A 20,608-nucleotide genomic window follows, 5' to 3' on the forward strand; every position below is an offset into this window, starting at 1 on the left:
ACTGGACAAACTGTTTAATATCCAGGAGTTTATCATGAGATTATTTCAGGACAGTACTGAGTAATTCTTACCTGATAGTAGTAAAGCGGAGAAGGTGAGATGGACAGAGCGGGGAGGTGCAAATGAGTACCGCAGCAAAAATCCAGTAAAAGCATAGACTGATGCCACTGGAGGATCGAGCCATTAAAAAGGTGTGAGGTATTATAAGATGTGCATGAAGCTAATTACCAGAATTCAGAGGTTCCAAAATGTAACCAAATACATATCACCATGGGTATTACAGGTGTGATCACCTCGGCGCTGCAAGCCCGGCTGGTATGAACATCAGATCATTTCTCCAACTGAAGCACTCCAGAAGCAACCCAAGCTTTTCCAAGATGCTCTCCCATCCAAGTACTTCCAGGCCAAAAAAAACATATTCCTGTCCTGAAGTGCAGGTGGAAAGGCTGTTGGACCTGTGAGGCAGCAACTGAACCACGCTGGTGATATTTTTAAAATCAAACTGGTCAAGTCTTCTAAGTGATTTGTCACATTTTGAGACATCTCACTGTCTATGCAACACTGTATAATTTGTGAAGGCTTAATCTCTTATGGTTCCAGAATTGCTACTGCTGAGTAAAGTTTAACATAAATTAACGCTTTGCAGCAAATAAAGGAAATTCCCAGCCACATCTGTTCCAACAACAGGCCCACCCAGCACAGCTCTTATACTAAACTCTAACGTTATATAAAGTTACTGTCTGTTATACCTGCATTGTTATCACTCTTTAATTTAATATTGTTTTTTATCAGTATGCTGCTGCTGGAGTATGTGAATGTCCCCTTGGGTTTAATAAAGTATCTATCTATCTATCTATCTATCTATCTATCTATCTATCTATCTATCTATCTATCTATCTATCTATCTATCTATCTATCTATCTATCTATCTATCTCTTATGAAAACAATTCAACGTATTAATTCAGTGGCAGTGACTTCCTCTGGGCTGATTTGGGGTAACACATTTGATTCTTGTGAATCTGCTGCCTAATTGGAAATATTACACATTATTAGTTTGATTGCTTGCTTTCACATGAGAGGACAGATTTGTGACTAATAACTTTTTTGAATTCTGGCCGAGTGCTAGCTGCACTTTAAGAGCTCCCAGGAGATTCAGAACCTTGTAGGGGAAGAAATTAAATAAATGATTTTTAGCACTTTGGCTATTAATAGAATCGGACACAATTTAGCTATGATCACCACCATTGCTCAGACTAAATGTGAACTCAAATATATCTTAATAAATACACAGTGAATTGGACTAAAGGCATTTACAGGAAAATAAATGTCTTAATATTTCCCATTGTAATGTAATCATTTGGTAATACTGCTCACTATAAAATAAGAGACGACTCAGATTGATGTATCACTGGACTTTCATTCAGACCCTGGATGTAAAGACACGATGAGACCTTCTACAAAGTGTGGTTAGAATCCACATACTAACATTTCAGTAATCCTTTTTGGTTTCTTTTTGTACAACACTCATCCACAGCCTGGGGATGAGATCTTTAAAGCACTAGTTTTACAACCTCGGCTCCTCAGGTGATGTTCACAACTGGCAGGTCTCAAACCTTTTTTTTTGCTGTCGTGTTACTCTTAATATGGGACACCCTTTGCATTCTGTGCCCCTCACTTACTTAACGTATGTCCAGTCAGTATCTCCTGCAAACCAAACATGGCCAGCACGCTGTGTATTAGTTCCTTGGTGTTTCCTGTAAAGACGGTTTCCTTCAAGATGAAAACTTAGTGGGGTCATGACCTTTGGAGTCTTCCAGATTTAACAAAGCACAAAGACAACCAATCCAGCCTGCCCCCAGATGTAGCACGGTGGACTTCTGAAAGCCTGGACACCGCATGCAGCTTGTTTCTTCTCATCAGTTTCTTCTCATTCAGATATCCCCAAGTACTGGTTATGAAAAGCCTAATCATGACACCGCCTGGTTCTGAATTTGAAAGAGAGCAGTGAAGAGTCTCATAAAGTAGTTCTAAGACAACAAAATGTTCTACTTGCATGATGGGTCAAGTCACAGTCACGCTAACGACATATTTTCCCTCGGAGGTCAACACATTGGAGAAGTACGTTTAATCTGTCAGTGTCTAGGGTTTGCAAGGGTAGGTGATCAAGGTAATCAGGTCAGCATGGGGTAAAAGTAAATGTGGTTATGAGGCCACTTCTTCCTAATTATGAAATTTAAGAAAAATCACTTCAAAAATAAAACAGAAGGAGTTCTTCTTAGCCACATGGCTGTTTCTGGATCTGCCTTTCCATTGTATAACCCTGCCACAGCCTGTACAAAGTCATCTGGCTAGAGTCCATGGAATATTTCTTCTTGCCGGTACCAATTCACATATTTCCAGAAGCTAACTTTGAAGAGCCCAGGAGACCACTGGAGTTTGCCACAGTTGGTGAGGATGTGAAGCGTGTCACCCAGTTCCCGAGGACCTCACCCATGACCGACAGTAATCTCACAGGTTAAGGGTCTCAGGGACAGGGAGGCATGCTGAGATAAGCAAGGTAACATCTCTTGTCACAAGTTGGGGAAAACACACAACAAAAAAAAAACCAGGAGGGCTCAGTCCATGCAGTGTGATCAAGCGGCTGAGGGCACGGGTTTAGTCCACAGCTCAGTATGAGATCTCAAAGCCATCTGTCCTAATAAATGGAGACAGTTATACTGTGCAGGGCACTCTGCATGGATTTACTGTAGAATAGTGACATATGCAATAAAGCTTGTTTAATTGATCTAATGGTGTGGAATTAAAAGAGAATAAATAACTCTATTAAAATTGTAGGATTTACAACAAAATTAACACAAAAATGTCACGCAGCAACATACTGGTTAGCATTACTGCATAACAAATCTCGACTCACTCACTAATGTTTACATGAACTTTGCATCTCCTCTCTACGGCTGCCTCAGCTTTTTGCTGGCTTCTCCTTCTCGCCCAATTCACAGGTGCAGGTTGCTTTTTCTGGTGAGTTTAATTCGGCTCATTGTGAATGAAGCCTTGTCAGTGCTTTAGCATGCCCTGTAATGGACCAGCGTCACATCCGAGGCTGGTTATGTTGCTGCCTTACATCTGACGTTTCCAGGAGAAGCACTAGCTTATCACCACTCTGTAATGGCATATGTAGGCTTAAGCCATAGATTTGTAGGCGTTTAGATTGATTACTCTCATGAGAGTATCTAATGTGAAATCATAAGTCAGCGTCACATTACACAACTTCTAGCCGGAGCAGGGGAATGTCAAACTTGACGACTGCCTTTGCTGGTCTTGTTGCCCGAGTATGTCAATTTTCACGACTAGAAATTGTAGGAGATGACTCTGTGACAACTTTCCAGCACAGTTTCACATTTCCAAAGTATCATAAGCTCACCGTTTTTTCTAATAGCCAATGACATGTTGCCTGACAGAGCTGGTGTTGTATGAATGATTTCCAGGTATGACAAATTTTAGTGAAATGTTTGTCCTTTATTCTTTTTTCCATTCTGTTGTGGTATGTAAAACATAAAACATCAGATAGACAAGCTTCTCTTCTATATGTCCAAAATACCCACGTTCCTTATTCCACGTTGGTGCATACACACAAGCTCATTCCTATGATTTAAGACAAAATCACTTTTGTCAGGAAAACTCACAGAGTCTCTGGGCATATCAGACTATATGACTGGTGGTCACGGGAAGAGCCTCAGACTTGCTAAGACAAAGTAATGGATGTTTGTGACTGAAAATCACTGGAAAACTCATGTAATGTGACATGACTGCTGTCATCAAGCTTGACATCCTCTTTGACTAAAAGTCATGTAATGTGACATGACTCCTGCCTTCAAGGTTGACATCCTTCCTGACTAAAAATCATGAAATATGACATCGGCTGTAGGGTGTCACTTACAAAAACAGTTGCTGATTTTGTAGATGTCATATTATACAACTTCATAATGCACTTCCTAAGTATCATGAGCGCGTCCCTTTTTCTGAGAGCCAATACCGTGCTGTCTCACTGAGCTAATGATTGCGCAAATGCTTTACAGGTACAGCAAATTCAGCTGCAAACTCTGCCCTTGTTTTTTTTCCTTTTTTCCATTCTGTTATGGTGGGTCTCCCTTCTGTATATCAGGTCAAAAAAAACAAAACAAAAAAACCTGTGTTCCTTATTTCTTGTGGCTGCATTATATGCTCTGCACTTCCAGGTGGGTGCTCATTGGTTGTCGTCTATCAGTAAAAATTGCTGGAAAATTCGTGTAATGTGAGAAGGCCTTAACCCTCCCTAGCCTAAACAGCCACACTTCTGTTGCTTCTCCCAAGCCGTCTCTGTTTTTTTCCGCCTTCCTTTCTACCTCTGCTCTTTTTTTGAGACTGACCAATTAGTGCCACATCTCGCCCTAAACTAATTTAGATTAGTAATAAACCACAGCATTAATCTGCCAATTCATCTCTGAATGTGCTTATTGCAGTTTGTGCAGAAATAGAATGAGTCTGACACAAGTGGCGTAGTGTAGTGGCCAGGACACTAGAATTTAAACCAAAATGTTTTAGTTCAGCTCCCTCACTGTGTGACCCAATGTATTTCATGCAAGGAAAAAAAAAAACAAAACACAAAAACTGTAAACCATTACAATGTAGCCCAGTCTTATAAGAATAATGGCACCAGTGAAATAAATTATAATAAAGCTAAGAACAAAGAGAAGAGAAAACGCAGAGGACATTAAATCTAAAAAGGGAGGCTAATTTGTTGAAAATATGCTAAAATATACACAAAACCAAATACAGCACAATTCACCAGACCAATAAATGGGAGCATGTAATTTATTAAGATAAAATTATCATCAGCTAAAAGTAAATATGCAATACAAAAACCAAGTGAAAAAATCTTTCCAGACTGTAAGACCAATTTGAAAGAAAGTTTCTGAGTTGGTGTTTCTTGCACAATTAAATGGTGAAACCACCATTCAGGGTTATTAAGTTATGTATAGTGACATTCTTTGGATTCAAATCAGACACATTCTTAGTGATTGTTCATTACTTTATCTTCTCAAAAGCCTGAACAGCTACCAAGGATAGAATGCACTACATATACAATAAAAAAATGGATTGAGACGCAATATTTTTGTCTGTATAACATTAATAAGGTGATCAATGTGAAGGCTATACAGACAAAACTGAGTGCCACTGACTTTTTATTTTTTCAGTGTGAAAATAATCCATATTCATTTTTATCTTGCGCAAATATATGCTTGCACAGCACTTCCCTGACTACATAAAATAGTACATTAAGTCATATTGAATTATCTGAAGTGATTGATTTTTTTATATTAAGCATCCAATTACAAAAAAATATTTTGAAAAAGTACTAAAATGAAATAAACAACAACAGGTGGACAGAACAGTGAAGATACGGTAAAGGTGGGGTATGTCGCCTTTATGTAATGAATGAAGGGGCTCTGAAAATAATAATAATAGTAAAAATAATAATAAATCTAAAGCAAAAGATTCATAATCAACCTTAAAAGTGTAAGTAAGGGACTGGACTGCCATAATTCCTGATCTGAAACAATACCACCCTAATCACAGGCTGGAAGTAAAATGAGCAGTACTGAGCATAACTGGAATATTACAAGTTAGAAGTTCAGGGTTATAATATTGAGCTCGGACATTGAGTTAATGCCTTACTCTGAGAAACATCAGCAAATTGTGTCCTTCAACTTCTGTTGTCTAACAGAATGTTCATTTTTGAAAGAGTGAGAACAGACTGTTGTGTATGTGAAATTTCAGCACTACGGACAATGGCCACAAGCAGCCCCGAACACAAACTTTTTTTGTTTGCCTTTTACTTCTGACTACAGCAAGGAAAACTAAATCAAATTGTTTTATAAAAAGTAGTTACAAACATTTTCTCTTGAGATGTAAGCACTTACCAGTTATATTTGTTTAACATATTACTTACAGGAATTACGAAATGGCGACAATAGGATGAAACTTACTGATTAAGCCTTTACTTGAAAAGAATGATCGGAACCTGGAAACAGTGGCAGGTGGACCAGTAAGTGAAGATACTGTAAAGATGGGGTATGTCGATCTTTATGTGATGAATTAAGGTGCCCTGAAAACAACAGTAAAAAAGAAACAATCTAAAGGAGAAGATTCTTAATTATACCTTTAAAATGTTGGTATGATATTCAGAGAAAAAAATAAACAAATATATTTCATACTTCTCAGAAAAATGATATCTGGAAATTCTTCCATCACCCATTACTGGGCAAATTTGACACTTGTATAACCACACTTACCATTCAAACAGTAAAACACTAGCAATGTTAAGCACATAAAAAAAGTCTTCTAGGTCTAATTAAAACAGTTAATGCAAAAATATATACATTATAATCCAAGTAAACCTTGCATTAATTAAACATTAAATTAAATATTTACAAGGCAGTTTGGTATTGCGGCAGCCTTACAGTTTCAAGGACCTGAACTTGACCAGGTAACATTTTGTCCAGATGCCAGCATGGGTTTTCCCTAGTACTCTGATTCCTCCCTCTTTAACATAACTGAAGACCCCAGATTAGTCTGGAATGAATAATTGTGACTGTGTCCTTCAGTAAACTGTAGCTCCTTCAATAATGGTTCCCACCTTGCACCTAGTGTTTGTTTGATAGGCCCCTTGTGACCCTGCAGGTTCAGTAAATGCGCATTCCAGCATTCCAGGAAAAAAAAACCACACACACACACAATGGTGGCAATGTGGTTAGTTATGCTCCTTCACAGCTGAAGATTTCAACCCCAGCTTAGTCACTGTCACTAAGGGGTCTGCGTGTTCTCCCTGTGCACACGTGGCCTCTCTCCACATAACATGTCTGTTATGTTGATTGGCAACTCTAAATTGGTGCTGTATGCACAACTGTGTCTTGTGATAGAGTAGCACCATGTACAGGGTCGGCTCCTGCCCAGCATGCAATGCTGTCAAGATAGGCTTTGCTCCCAGTGTACATACAATAAGCAGGTCCAGAAACTAAATGATTAGATAAAAAAAAAGAAAAAAGTGCATTTGATCTTTTCACTGTTTTCAAGACATTTTGCTTTAAATTTAGCTCTGCAGAAATTCCTTTTATAGGTTTCTGACCTTTTGAACTGAAAAAATGAACAAAACACATGCCTAATTTGTGTGATTGCTCATATTGATTGCCAGTATCTTACTTAAAAAAAGAAGTTAAGCCCCTCCTTCCCATTTTCATAACCTCATCTTTTAAGGTCGCAGGTGTTATTAATACACAAAACACCAAGGCTGATGCTTTAAACCCTAGCACTTGGGAATAGGCACCAGTCGGATATGAACTAGTTTACTCCTAATCCGTAATTAATTAGCACACTGCCTCCACTGAATGGAGGATGGGAGACTCATAAAGTCGTCAAGTTTCACTTTCTTACGTGTACAAACTGAACAGCATGTCTGATTTTTGATTTTGTGCCAGGAATCATGTTGGATTGCAATAAAGCTGTGGAAATTTTATTAACCCCAAACAAAATCCAATTATTTATTTACTAGACTTGTTTTTGTTTTGTTTTTTTGTCTGGCCATGGACTTGTACAAGCACAATCTGTCCTAGGAGTAATACGAATAAAGCAGGATCCAGCCCAGGGTGAGAAGTTTCATGTTCTGCGGAGTACCTAAACTCATTACGGTAAAGAGACACTTCTCAAATTACACTGCTAACAAATTCAAATTTTTTGTCTCCCTTCAAATAAATGTTGGACCATTAAGAACTGTATGGAGTTGGTCATTTAAATACTACAATAATGTCATAAACACAAAACTGATTTGGGGGGAATGTCTAGTACCAAAGTCTTTACTGCCGCACTATGTTCCTTGGTCACGTAGTATATAATTGAATATAGTATACAGGGTTGAATCAGCCCTCCATTACTAAACAAGGGCAAATTTAAAAGTAATCAGAATTGAATTGAAGGCAAACACAGTAATGCTTTACTTTAGCAGTTAATGTGCTACACTTGTTGATTACCTTATAATTTTGAAATATACTTAAAGTGTATGTCAAAACTCATGCAACATCGTGCACATTTGTGCTGTATCTCGATGTGTTTCAAATAAATCATGCTGGAAACTTCCAGTTGCCACCGATATTTGAAGAGCATACTAATACTACTGTAACATACTTATAATACTCAGTAACTGAGGTGTGCTTACAAGAACACATTTTAGAATTCTCTAATTTTAGAGTATTGGATAAAAAATGCATAAGCCACAGGTCCTCAGAGCATTGTAGAATTATGTAATAGTTAAGAAACCGCTCATCAAATGTGCCAAGCAATGGTGGTAGGGCGTTTTCATACTGAGGCATAAATAGATTTGAAATAAACCCTCTCAATGGCAATACAACAACTTGGCATTGTATAAAATGGGTGAACATGTTCTGTACTGGCTAATAATAAGGGCTTCTACTTTTGAATTCAGACCTTTGCTACGGTACACAAAAGTAGGCCAAAAGAAGAGAGTCACCTATTTTGAGTCCTTTAAAGATGATCCATCAAATACTGAGATCTCTGAGGAGCTCTCACATGTAAAAGCTACGCCATATGAGACCTTTTTATTTTCCATGGCCCTTTCAGTTGTCCCTCTTTTCTTGTCTCTTTTCTGTAGGCCTGTCTACTCATAACCCACAGATGACAATGTGATTGAGCAGAACTGAGTGGCACCCTGATCTGACTGTCCAGCAAAGCTTGGACAGTTTCTGTGACATGAATACAACTGACTGATCACCAAGGAGTCTCGGTGGAGATGGTGTGTAATGGGCTGAATTTATGTGACACACTGTCTTTGCCATGGGTTACAAGATGTTTGCGTAAGGATCAAATAGGGTCACTTTAACTTCTAGCCAAGGAAAAAAATCATTAAAAGGGATAAAAAAAGATACAGCTGCCATGGAGTAAGACAAAAATAGGAGAGTCACAATATAAATATTTGCTGACAAACTAACAAGTAATTTGGTAAAGCATTTGCTTATTTCAAATTCATGGTTGCTGGAGGCACAACCTATCCAATGTTAAAAACTGTACCAACCTTCAATAAGCAAAACTCTTACTAAAGAAATAATCATTTCATGAAATGAAAACGCCCATCCCCGAATGGTGACTTAAGGAAGAAAATTGACGTGTTAAAAATGGCAGTACTGTAAGAAAGACACTACTTAATAAGTACAGCAGTTATCTAAAAACATTTATTGTCTGTGGGCCTGAATACTGGTTGAACCCTGATAACATGTAAGACAGGGAGCCCTCTGTGGCACATACATACACAGATATGCACAATTATGTGTGGGATGGTAGCACTGCTGCCTCACAGTATGGAGACCAGGGCTCACATCTTGGGTCCTCTCTGAGTTTGTATGTTCTCCCCATGTCTACGTGGGTTTCCTCTCACAGTCTAAGGACATGCAGGTTAGGTGGATTGCTGATGCTAAATCAACCCTAGTGTCTTTGTTGTGTGTTCGTCCTGTGATGATCTGGCGCCCTGACCATGGCACCTTGCACTGTATACTTGTTGAGGCAGACTCTAGTCCCCAGCGATTAAATGGGCTTAGGAAATGGTATAGAGTGGTATACACACATGCACACACACACACGTGAAACAAATGGTTCAAGAGACAAATTTTAAGTGCTGAAGACTAAAATATACATGTACAGTATATAAATATCCATTCATTTCCTAATCCACTTATTTCAAGACAAATCCTTTCCTGGCAGCACATGATGCACAGTAGAACTACTTACACCCAGTATTTATATATATATATATATATATAAATACTGGGTGTAATTATGCATGTAAGTACACACACACACACACACTCATTGGCCACTTTATTAGGTACACCTGTTCAACTGCTTGTTAACAAAAATATAATCAGCCAATTACATGGTGGCAACTCAATACATTTAGGCATGTAGACATTGTCAGGACAACTTACTGAGGTTTAAACTGAGCATCAGAACAGAGAAAAAAGGTGATTTAAGTGACTTTGAATGTGGCATGGTTGTTGGTGCCAGATGGGCTGGTCTGAGTGTTTCAGAAACTGCTGATCTACTGGGATTTTCATGCACAACCATCTCCAGGGTTTACTGAGAATGGTCCAAAAAAGAGAAAATATCAATAAACGGCAGTTCTTTGGGCGAAAATGCCTTGTTGATGCCAGATGTCAGAGAATGGCTAGACTAGTTTGACCTGAAAAAAAGGCAACAGTATCTCAAATAACCACTCTTTACAAGCAAGATAAGCAGAAGAGCATCTCTGAACACACAACATGTCAAACCTTGAAGCAGATGGGCTACAGTAGCAGGTGACCACACTGGGTGCCACTCCTGTCAGCTAAGAACAGGCAGCTGAGGCTACTATTTGCACTTGCTCACCAAAATTGGACAACAGAAGACTGAAAAAATGTTGACTGGTTTCGTGAGTCTTGATTTCTGCTGTAACGTTCAGATGATGGGGTTAGAATTTGGCAGCAAAAACATGAAAGCATCCTGCCTTGTATCAATGGTTTAGGCTGGTGGTGGTTTCGTGATGGTGTGGGGGGTATTTTCTTGGCATACTTCAGGCCCCTTACTACCAATTGAGCATTGTTTAAATGCCACAGCCTACCTGACTATTGTTGCTGACCATGTACATCCCTTTAAGACCACAGTGCACCCTTCTTCTGATGACTACCTCCAGCAGGATAACGCGCCATGCCACAAAGCCCAAATAATCTCATACTGGTCTCTTGAACATGACAATGAGTTCAATGTACTCAAATGCCACAGTCACCACATCTTAATCCAACACAGCACCTTGTGCAGCTGACAAATGTGCAGCAACTGCATGATGTTATCATATCCATATGGATCAAAATCCCCAAGGAATGCTTCCAGCACCTTGTTGATTCTATGTCATGAAGAATTAAGGTGTACCTAATAAAGTGGCCGTATATATGAAGGGGTGAAAAAAAAAATCAGCTTTTTTTTCAGATGTCAAATGTATGAATTTTTAGATCACACATTCTTTCCGGCAACACCCATATACACAGAAAACAGAAAACAAACCCTTTATCAAATAAGACCACCTCAAATAAGACCACCTATTAAAAATGCCAGAGATTCCCAATTGTCTGTATCTGTTATTTCAAAAAATGTTAACATTTCATATTAGGATTTTGATTTTTTTTCATAAATCACTATCAACTGAGCACATTTGAACTACTCTTTTACTTTTTTATACCTTTGATTTGCACGTATGTGATTTATTTATCATTTTGTAACCCCAGAAACAAATACATATGCATTCCATGAATTGTGCGGTATTATATCGATTTGTCTTGAACCCGTTAATGCTTTTTTAGTAAACCAATTCATTCATCCATTTTTTTAATCATTTCTTCCCTATTAGAAGGGTCACAGGGTCAGTAAAGCGATGATTTCAAATTTATTTTAATTAAAGGCTAACTTCTTAGCTAAACTGATTATTAACTTTGCTTGCTTTGATGTAAAAATGCAGAGGATTACTTCTAGGTAACTAGTTAATCAATGATGGCTTCTCCTCATATTGAACATTCATCTAACACTGGATTACATGTCATATTATTGTAGTACTTTGGACAAATGGGGAGGGCTAGTGTCACACTGACAGCTACAGAGTGTTCATTATAATGCTATTAAATAACAAAAATTAATGGATTTTTTCTTAAAACTACTTCACGGCCTCAATGCGTAAAATTAGCATAGGGCACTGAGAGGTGAAAAGTGACAGGAGATGAAAAAGAGAAAAAGAAAAACGAGAGATCTGACTGCTTGAGAACCACAGCCTCTGCACAGGAGCTCCAACACCTTAGAATATATGTGGCTATCCCCTGTAACACCCCCCAGTCCTCTTTTTTTAATGTTATAACAGAAAGCATGAGAGGGAAAGTAGTACAGTGCGTTAAGAAATCACTTCTTTGTGGAACAACTTGATTTTCCATTTAAGTCAGAGCTAAACATAACACAAAGATGGACACCTCTTTGATCAGCCTGACTCTTTTCTGAGATGATGTGTGATACGGAAAACCAAATGCAAAAAGGTCTCCAGATCTGGAAGGATATTATGAGGTCTTGCTTGCCCTCCTTTGGAGAGCCACTGCTACAGAAACACAATGGGAACGGGCTGAAAAGATGGGCTTCTCATTGAGCAGCCTGTCGCTGTGAACAGATACTTGACACAGGAGAATGCAGTCGCACAAATGCAGGTGTTTTTCTGATCTGAATGGAATTCCTGCAGTCCTTACCTCACTTTTTATTTTGCTCATTGTAAGTACTGCACCCCCTCCCACTAAAATCCCTAATTCCTTTATTTAAATAAAATAGATGTTGTGATTCATGCTATTTTAACTGTAAGCTTATTTTCATATCCTTTGTTGCTGCTTTACAAATTAACTTTTGCACAATGCTAGTGGATGCGTAAAATAAAAATGTCGTAAGAAATAAATGTGCAGATGAAAAATAAAGCAACCAGTTAAATTAAAAGCCAAAAGAAAAAAAACCCCACAAATGGTGCCCTCTCTGGCTGGGGTATAAAAAGGTAATTGAAAAATCTGCCTTGGTTAGAAATTATCATTCTACTTTCAGCAATCGTTATTAACTGCTCTTAAAGAGGAGGATGCATCCCCACTGGAAAATGCTGAGGGATGAAGAAGTTCACCAATTCACGGTTAAAGACAGAAAGGAGGAGGGATCAGCTGTCAAATGGCTTTCCTGAAGGGCTGCTGACTGCGCAGCTTCAAAGTTGACAGCTAACACTAGACCAAAGTGCCTTGCAGGTTGCATTTGGTTGCCTATGATCCCTCCTGTCCCACATCTTCATGAGATACGATTGTTAGTCCCCCCAACACAAAAGAGTCCATCTTTCACTGCAGGTTGAAGCCCGGCAGCTCAGAATCTGCGCTGTGGCCAGGTCAATATGTTTGCCTGGTCCCCTGATTAATGAGCCCTGTCACCATATTCTCACTCGGAAATCTCAGGTGGCCGAATCGGCAAAGCGAATTGGGCGTCGACACTTTGTACAACTTGGTCAGGGCACATAAAATGCTTGAAAATATTAGTCGGTCAACCCATGGGGAGTTTTTCATTTGCAATAAATAAATAAAAAAATTACAATTTTGAATTTGCACATATGACATATCATTTGATGCAGGAAACAAAAAGGAGAATTTTTTTCTTTCTTTACAATTCAAGCCCCCTCATAGCTTTTTGTATTAAATGGCTTTTGGCTGGGATTCTGCCAGCCAACAGGGAACATTTTATCAACAATACAATTAAAATGGGCACCATTCTCATCCTGATATCACTTCAAGGAAGAATAACGTTAAAAACAGATTCTGCACAAAGAATTTGTAATTGCTAAGAGCCAAAGAATGTGCTGCTTTAGCAAACTGCAGTCAGATGAACAGCAGCAAGAAACAGCAAGGAGCGCAAGCAGTTAGGTTAGCTACAGTGAAATGGGGTCAGCACTTTACACCTGCCTTACCCTCCACTGAGCCCCCCTCTCCACCAACCGGCATGTCTTCCTTTCTATCATCTTACCTGCACCCTATTTTACAGCACCTGAAACCCAATGGTGCCCCCCGCAGGGCGTAGCCGCTATGCAGGTGAACTCTTTCAGACTGAGCTGCTCCATTCTCTCACTCTCTTCATTTATTTTATTTTAGAGAATACATCCCTCCCAATCAGAAATTCATTGACAAACATACTCACCCAGTCCAAACTTCCCCTTCCTGCTGAAGTGTGTGTTGCATGTCTCTGTCTCCTTTCCGGAATAAAGAAAGAAATGAAATCAGATTATATACAATGCAATTAAAAAATAAAAAGCTTTTGCCTCCTGCAGCTTCAATGCTCCCTGTCACACCTGAGTCACCAACTCTGTCGTTTTTTTTTTTTTTTTTGTTAAAGCAGGGAGACAATCCTGACTCTTCCTGTCTCTCATTCCCCCTCCTCTGTCTGTCTCTTTCGGCTCCTCGTGACTGGATTTAGTATCCAGCAGGTACAACTCCCTCTGCACTCACCGTCTGCATGTCTCTCTCTCTCTCTGCCTCCTCCTCCTTTCCTTTCTTCACTCCAGTCTACTGTCTGGGGTCTCATGATGCGTGGCTTTCACCTCTAGCCGCAGCTGGCTTCTGAATTAAATGACCAGCAAGCATTTCCATAATCCCATGCTCTACCCCCCCGCCTCACCTTAGCCCTCCCGCCCTCTCTGTCTCTCTGGCTCCCTTCCTCTCTCTGCCATTTGTGTCTGCCAGCGTCTCCCTTTCTGCATTTCACCGATGTGTGCATGAACGAGTAGATGGCGAGCAAGCCGGGAGAGAGAGAGAGAGAGAGAGACACAGAGAGAGAGAGAGAGAGAGAGAGAGAGAGAGAGAGAGAGAGAGAGAGAGAGAGAGAGAGAGAGAGCGAGCATGGATGCTGTAGGGGGGGGGGGGGGGATGGGGGGGGGGATGGCTAGGAGATGTAGAGCAGGAGAATGGCTTGTGTGACAGACAGGCATGCGTGTTGTGTGTGTGAGAGTGTCTTTCTCCTCCTATCTTCCGCTGTCACCTCCACCCTGGCTCTAAAACCTAGGAAAGCTTTTTCTTCTCTCTCTCTCTCTCCATCTCACACCCCTCTAAACCCCCCCCTAACCACCACCAGCCTCCCCCCTATCTCCGTCTGCAGCCAGACAGAAATCAATGACTCTGGCTGCCTTGAGCATGCTGTACATAGTGAGCCGCGCAGCTTTCCAGCCAGCAGAATCACAGAGCACCGTCTCAGGCTCTGCCCCAACGCAATGCGGATCTCGTCTGAATCGGATCTCCAGACAGGCGGGGGGGTGGGTTGGGGAGGGAGGAGGAATGGGGGGTGCAGACAGACAACTGGCTTTCTTTCTTTCTTTCTTTCTTTCTCTTTCTTTCTTTCTTTCTTTCTTTTTCTCCCTGTACCTTACTCTAATTTGTACCTCTGTCTGATGCTTTTGCACATGAATAGTTCAGTTTTTGTTTTTGATTGTCTTTTTTCCTGAATCTATTTGCTGCCAGAATTTCCATTTTTACAGTACTATTAGAAATTCAATCATCTGCTGCTTCACTGGCAAACCCAATTATTGATATCCTTACTTCTGCCAAAAAAAACCTAATTTTTTACAATTCTGGCCTATATTTTAATCTCAATTTAGCTAATTCCGGTTGCATTTTTCCAAAATGCACACAGCAATGTCAGCATTTCCTTACTTTTAGCCTTTAAATCCCTAAGTGGGCAGTTTTAGGTTTCTTTCTTATTGCATAGACAACCTGGTGGCACAGTGGTTAATGCTGGTGCTTCAGAGACCTGGATTTATTCCTAATGGCTTGCAGTGAGTGTGGGTGTGTGCATGAATGTGCTTTGTAATGAACTGTCACAGCATCCTGGACTAGCTCCTGCCTCACACCTGACAGTGCTGGGACAAACTCTGCCTGCTTGCAACCAATGAGATGGTAAGATAGGGACCAAAAATTTTAAATAGTTTTTTTTCTAGAATTATTTTTATATTTTGTATTCTTCTGAAATCTAGTTTTTTTCAACTTTGTTAGTTTTTCCTTTATTCAAGCTGCCTTTCATTTGTCCACTTATATTAAAACATTTTAATCTATTTGTTCACTCTCTTGATGGAATTCCAGGGTCACCATAAGCCAATGGCAATCCCGGCTGCATTATATACAGAGACTAACTAAGTAAAAGTCAAATCTTCCACTATCCACCCATTATCTTCACTTTCTAGTCCATGAGAGGATGCAGCCCATAGTCGAACCCACTTTTCATAATGAGTTAAAATATTTGTTCTTTTGCTAGGTGGTACAGTGGTCATATTGCTGCTTCATGGATCCAGACTATTGGCTTCAAATCCCACGTCCCATCTCTGTCTTTGTTGAGTTTGAGTTTGGCTGTACTTTGGATACTGTCAATTCTAAATCACCCTCGTGAGTGTGTGCCTGAGTGAGTCCTGCAAAGGACTGGCAAGCTGTCCAGGTTTGGCTCCTGCCTTGTGTTCAGAACTACTGGGAAAGGCCACTATCAACACTGAACTGGATCAAGCAAATCTGAAAATGTTATGTTCTTTTTCACTGTTTGAATCAAATTTTCAACAACCTCCCCTTCCCTATATATAAAAAAGTATTGAATACATACACAGTTTCCCATTTATTATTACTTGATTAACAGACGGCTTTATCCGAGGCAAATGACATACTTTATGTCATTTTCAGATGTAATTTTTCTTCAGAGAATTAATTCTCAGTTCATTTCTGTTTTACAAAGAGCTATCTGCAACAAATCTCATTTAATTGGCCAATATTTCATAAATCTTTGTTTCTTATCAGCAGACTGCTTCTAAATTGCATCTTCTGTAAATTCCCCTCTTTTCTTCAAAACTCCTTCTGCTGCCTATGCTATTTTTGGAAGCATTTTTTCTATTTTAGCTTAGTATAATGAAAGATGCTTTTTTTGCGCACTGATTTTTAAATTGCCTTTTTTTTTAGTCAACTATTTCTTTATGGACAGTAGGGTGGTGCACTTACAAGTGGGCCAGGCATGGGTCAGGTCTGTAGGTGGAGATTGCATGTTTTTCTAATACGTGTCAATTATCTCCAATGTCTTAAAGATATGTGTGTTAGTTTAGCTCTAGAGATAGATAGATAGATAGATAGATAGATAGATAGATAGATAGATAGATAGATAGATAGATAGATAGATAGATAGATAGATAGATAACAAGGAAATGGGAGGGTTACAGCAGTGGACAAAAAATGCACAAATATACATGTAACAAGAATTACAATAATCCTAAGTATGCAAACAAGGTACAAATACACATACTGTATAACAAGACATATTTGTATGTAAATTAACAAACTGTAGGTATCTACTAAGTGTAAAGTGATTAGAATTGCTCATATTTAAAAGTTTCAATTTCACAGTACAGGATGTGAGTCATTGGCACAGTATACTGTACATATTATCATTGTCTGTTAATATGTCTGCTAGACCAGTTCAGTGCCATTCAACACACAGTGAACAATACCACCTCAGCTGAATGGTGGCTCATGATAAAGCCTGATGGCTGAAGTTATAAACAGACTCACATGGCGCTTCTTGAAGCAACTGACTTGTCTTAGTCTGTTACTGAATATGCTCCTTGGTTTAGCCAAGGCCTCATACTGGGACTGAGAGTCTTTATCCAGGATAGTAACCAGCCTCCTCAGTGACCTCTGCTCTACTGCTTCTTCCAGATAGTCCAGTCTGACTCCCAAGATTGAAGTAGAATTTAAAAATCAGTTTCTTTTAGTCTGTTAGCACCACAACTGCCATTTCCCCAGCACATTACTGTATAGAAATTGCCTGGTGTAAGTGAATATGCAAGTACTTGTTAATGTGTTGATTCCTGCTTTGTCCTTGTCTTCTTGTAACCTTGTATTTGAATAAGCTGTTTCAGAAAATTGATGAATTTCTTTATCTCAATTTAAAACATTTTCTAAATGTACAATTTTACAAATACTGATCTCTGTTTTTCAAAACACCAATATCTCTTGTTTAGTTTTAGGCATTTGTTTATCTCATCTTCTTACCATTCACAACATTACTACACCTGATGGCAGCCCATGATTCGAAATCAGACCAGATGGGTTTGAGAATGGTATGTTACTAGTGCATTGAGGAAGGATGCATGAATCCAACACACAAGGCATGTCTGATCATATTGCATCTCTCCTTTCAGCTTTCTGAGAGGCCGGAATTGAAACAGTCATTGTCTGTGTGAAGTTTACATTCTGTCCTCATGCTCTAGTGGATTTTCACAGGGTACTCTGATTTCCTACCAAATCCCACAGACATTCATACTAGGTGAATCAGAGTGTTTTTAAATTAGCACGCTATGCAAGAAAGTATGTGGATACAAGATTGTGCCTTAGTGGGACTAATGTGTTCTCCTGTACAGAGAAGCTTGCCTCATACCTGAGGGCATGAAGGATTGGCTCACCACCCTTGAGCAGAAAATGCATGTATGGATGGACATTCTCATGTATCTCAGACAACATATGTCTTTTGTCACTCATGTAACATACTTTGTTAGTGAATTGATGAAAATTGTTTTGGCTCAGGCAAGTTACACTTCAGATTCAGGGTCAGTTGTTTAAGCAGTACTCAAAATACAACTTGACTCCTTGAGGACCATATTCTACAAAGACTGGTTAGAAAGATTTTAAAGTTACCTCAGCAGCAGACTGTTAAAAAACAAAGTCAAAAATTGATGAAAAACGAGTATGTCAAACACTGGAATGTGAACAAAGCAATAAATGAAGGACCAGGCTATAGGGATAACAAGTTGACTAAACAACTCCATGGCAGCCTTAAGATGGACAAGAAACACCAGAAAACATGGAAGCAGCAACATCAACTGCATCAGACTGGACCTTTAAAATTCCATTACATATTTCAGGTAGTATAAACTCAACAAAACACAAACAAAATCAAAACTGTATTACAAACATTTATTGTTATATTATCAATACTCCTGTGGAATACATAAGCATTCGTGACAAAAATATATCAAAAAGATAATTTCTTCTTTTTATAATCATTATATAAATGAACAAGCATAACCCAACAAGTATCTGTCAGTGTTTGCTACAAGGGATTTAGTTGGCTTTGATTTTAAAAGATAACTTCGACATAGTAGCACAAACAAGAAAAAAAAATGCTGTATGAGCATCTGTTCCCAAAATAAGGCAAAATGACAAATTGATGCTGCACAATGAAACTAACAAAATTTAAACAGTAAGCAGATTTACAACAGATGCTTCTATCACACAACTGTCATTCTTCAAAAAACCACCGGGTGGCATACTTAATCCGGACAAACTGGTAATAGATCTGGTCAATGCCTGTGGCGCTGCCAAATTAACAGAGGAATTATGTGAGATTAATTTTATTAATGCAGTAAGTAAATGTCCAGAAATGTGATCTGTAAAAGTAATTAATTTCCTTACTGTTCCACTAAGATTTTGTTATTTAAATGTTGAAGTGTGTTTTTGGCTTGTACAAGGATAACTTGAAATAATCGGATGTATCAATATACTCTGATGGTATGATTCCTGAACTGTGGAATTTACAGCTTAAATTCATGTACATCAAGAGCTATATGATTAACACGTAAAAGGTTAGATAGTTTTGTTTTCACGGTCTTATGTCCCACTCTTGCTGAGCACAACTTTATGACTGTGCTGAAACATCTGCTAGCACACTCACTTTCTTCACTTTTTCACCCCGTTTATTTCCAATGAATGGTTACAAGAAACATAAGCACAATTTTGGGAAAAAATTACAAGCCATCCCTAGACAGGAACCCATGCCACATATAGAGCTAATCTACAGTTAACAAATCAACCTAACATGCCTGGTTTCAGGATATAGGAGGAAAATACAGACATCTGAGAAAATCAATTAACAGGGCAAACATTTAAATGTCACCCAAAGAGAGCACAAGTTTGCGTATGAAGTTAGGACCCTAGAGATGTGAGGCAATGGCTTTAACCATAACACAAATATGCCACCCACTAACTGTCTTGATTATTTAAAATAATGAATAATTTAAAAAACAATAATTCAATTAATTATTTCCTGTCCTTCATTATTTACATCTTCACAGAATGTATTTGTCAGCCAAGTTTGTTGTATTGCGTATTTAATACAATGAAGTTCCTAATAGTATGTCTCCTAAAAACAGTGGACAATTAGACAATATAGCATGCAACATATACTATATATATATAATTAAATATAGTATGCTGTATATATCGCATACGTGTATATATATATATATATATGTATATATATATATATATATATATATATATATATATATATATATATATATATATATATATATATATATATATATATATATACATATACATATATATATACACACACTCACATTTATGTTACAATATTTGTTCTCATAATTCTTTGGCAGCATTACAACCTGTTGGTATAAACTGTCCCTGAATTTACTGGTGCGACTGCCAGTGGTCTGGTGCCACTTGCCAGAGTAACTGCTCATTTTAGCTTAGAAATGTATACTCAGCTGGTTTCCTTTTCTCACAGGGTAAGACATGAAATATTCAAGGTGTCAATCACTATATGAATCCTTTCAATAATTTCAGTCAGTAGACCCTATGTAGGCGGGCGCACTTAAGGCAGTCTGTATGTGTTAGTGTGACCCTTGACACATTATTTGGCTATCAACTATTCACATTTTGAAACATTCAATGGGTTTAGTGTGCCCTAGTGAACATACTAAGTGAGTAAAAGATAACACTTAACATATACTGATGCAATATCATTGTTTTCCATTGGTATACTAATATCATATATTCATTTCATGAACACTGTTAATCTAATGATATGTTTGTGAGGAGACACAGTTTATTAGGCACAAGGCAATCAGCAATTCCAGACAGAACGCCAGTTCATGTCAGG

The 20,608-nt window shown here is 38.6% G+C and overlaps 1 long non-coding RNA gene across 4 annotated transcripts in view; it reads right to left on the reverse strand.

Annotated features, from left to right (window-relative positions):
- Positions 1-3,188: 3,188 nt before the first annotated feature.
- LOC114667577 (uncharacterized) overlaps positions 3,189-20,608 on the reverse strand; it is a 63,782-nt gene continuing 46,362 nt past the window's right edge. For 3 of the 4 annotated variants that reach the window (XR_007933752.1, XR_007933753.1, XR_003718754.2), the window contains 3 exons: positions 13,823-13,874; positions 4,663-6,146; positions 3,189-3,993 (listed from right to left, as the gene is read on the reverse strand). This is a non-coding gene — a long non-coding RNA (uncharacterized LOC114667577). Of the gene's footprint in view, positions 3,994-4,662; positions 6,147-13,822; positions 13,875-14,130; positions 14,292-20,608 lie in introns of those variants that run through there. The other variant, XR_003718757.2, reaches the window with a different exon arrangement.

The sequence above is a fragment of the Erpetoichthys calabaricus genome, chromosome 17 (genome assembly GCF_900747795.2).
Source record: "Erpetoichthys calabaricus chromosome 17, fErpCal1.3, whole genome shotgun sequence".
Classification (NCBI taxonomy): domain Eukaryota; kingdom Metazoa; phylum Chordata; class Cladistia; order Polypteriformes; family Polypteridae; genus Erpetoichthys; species Erpetoichthys calabaricus.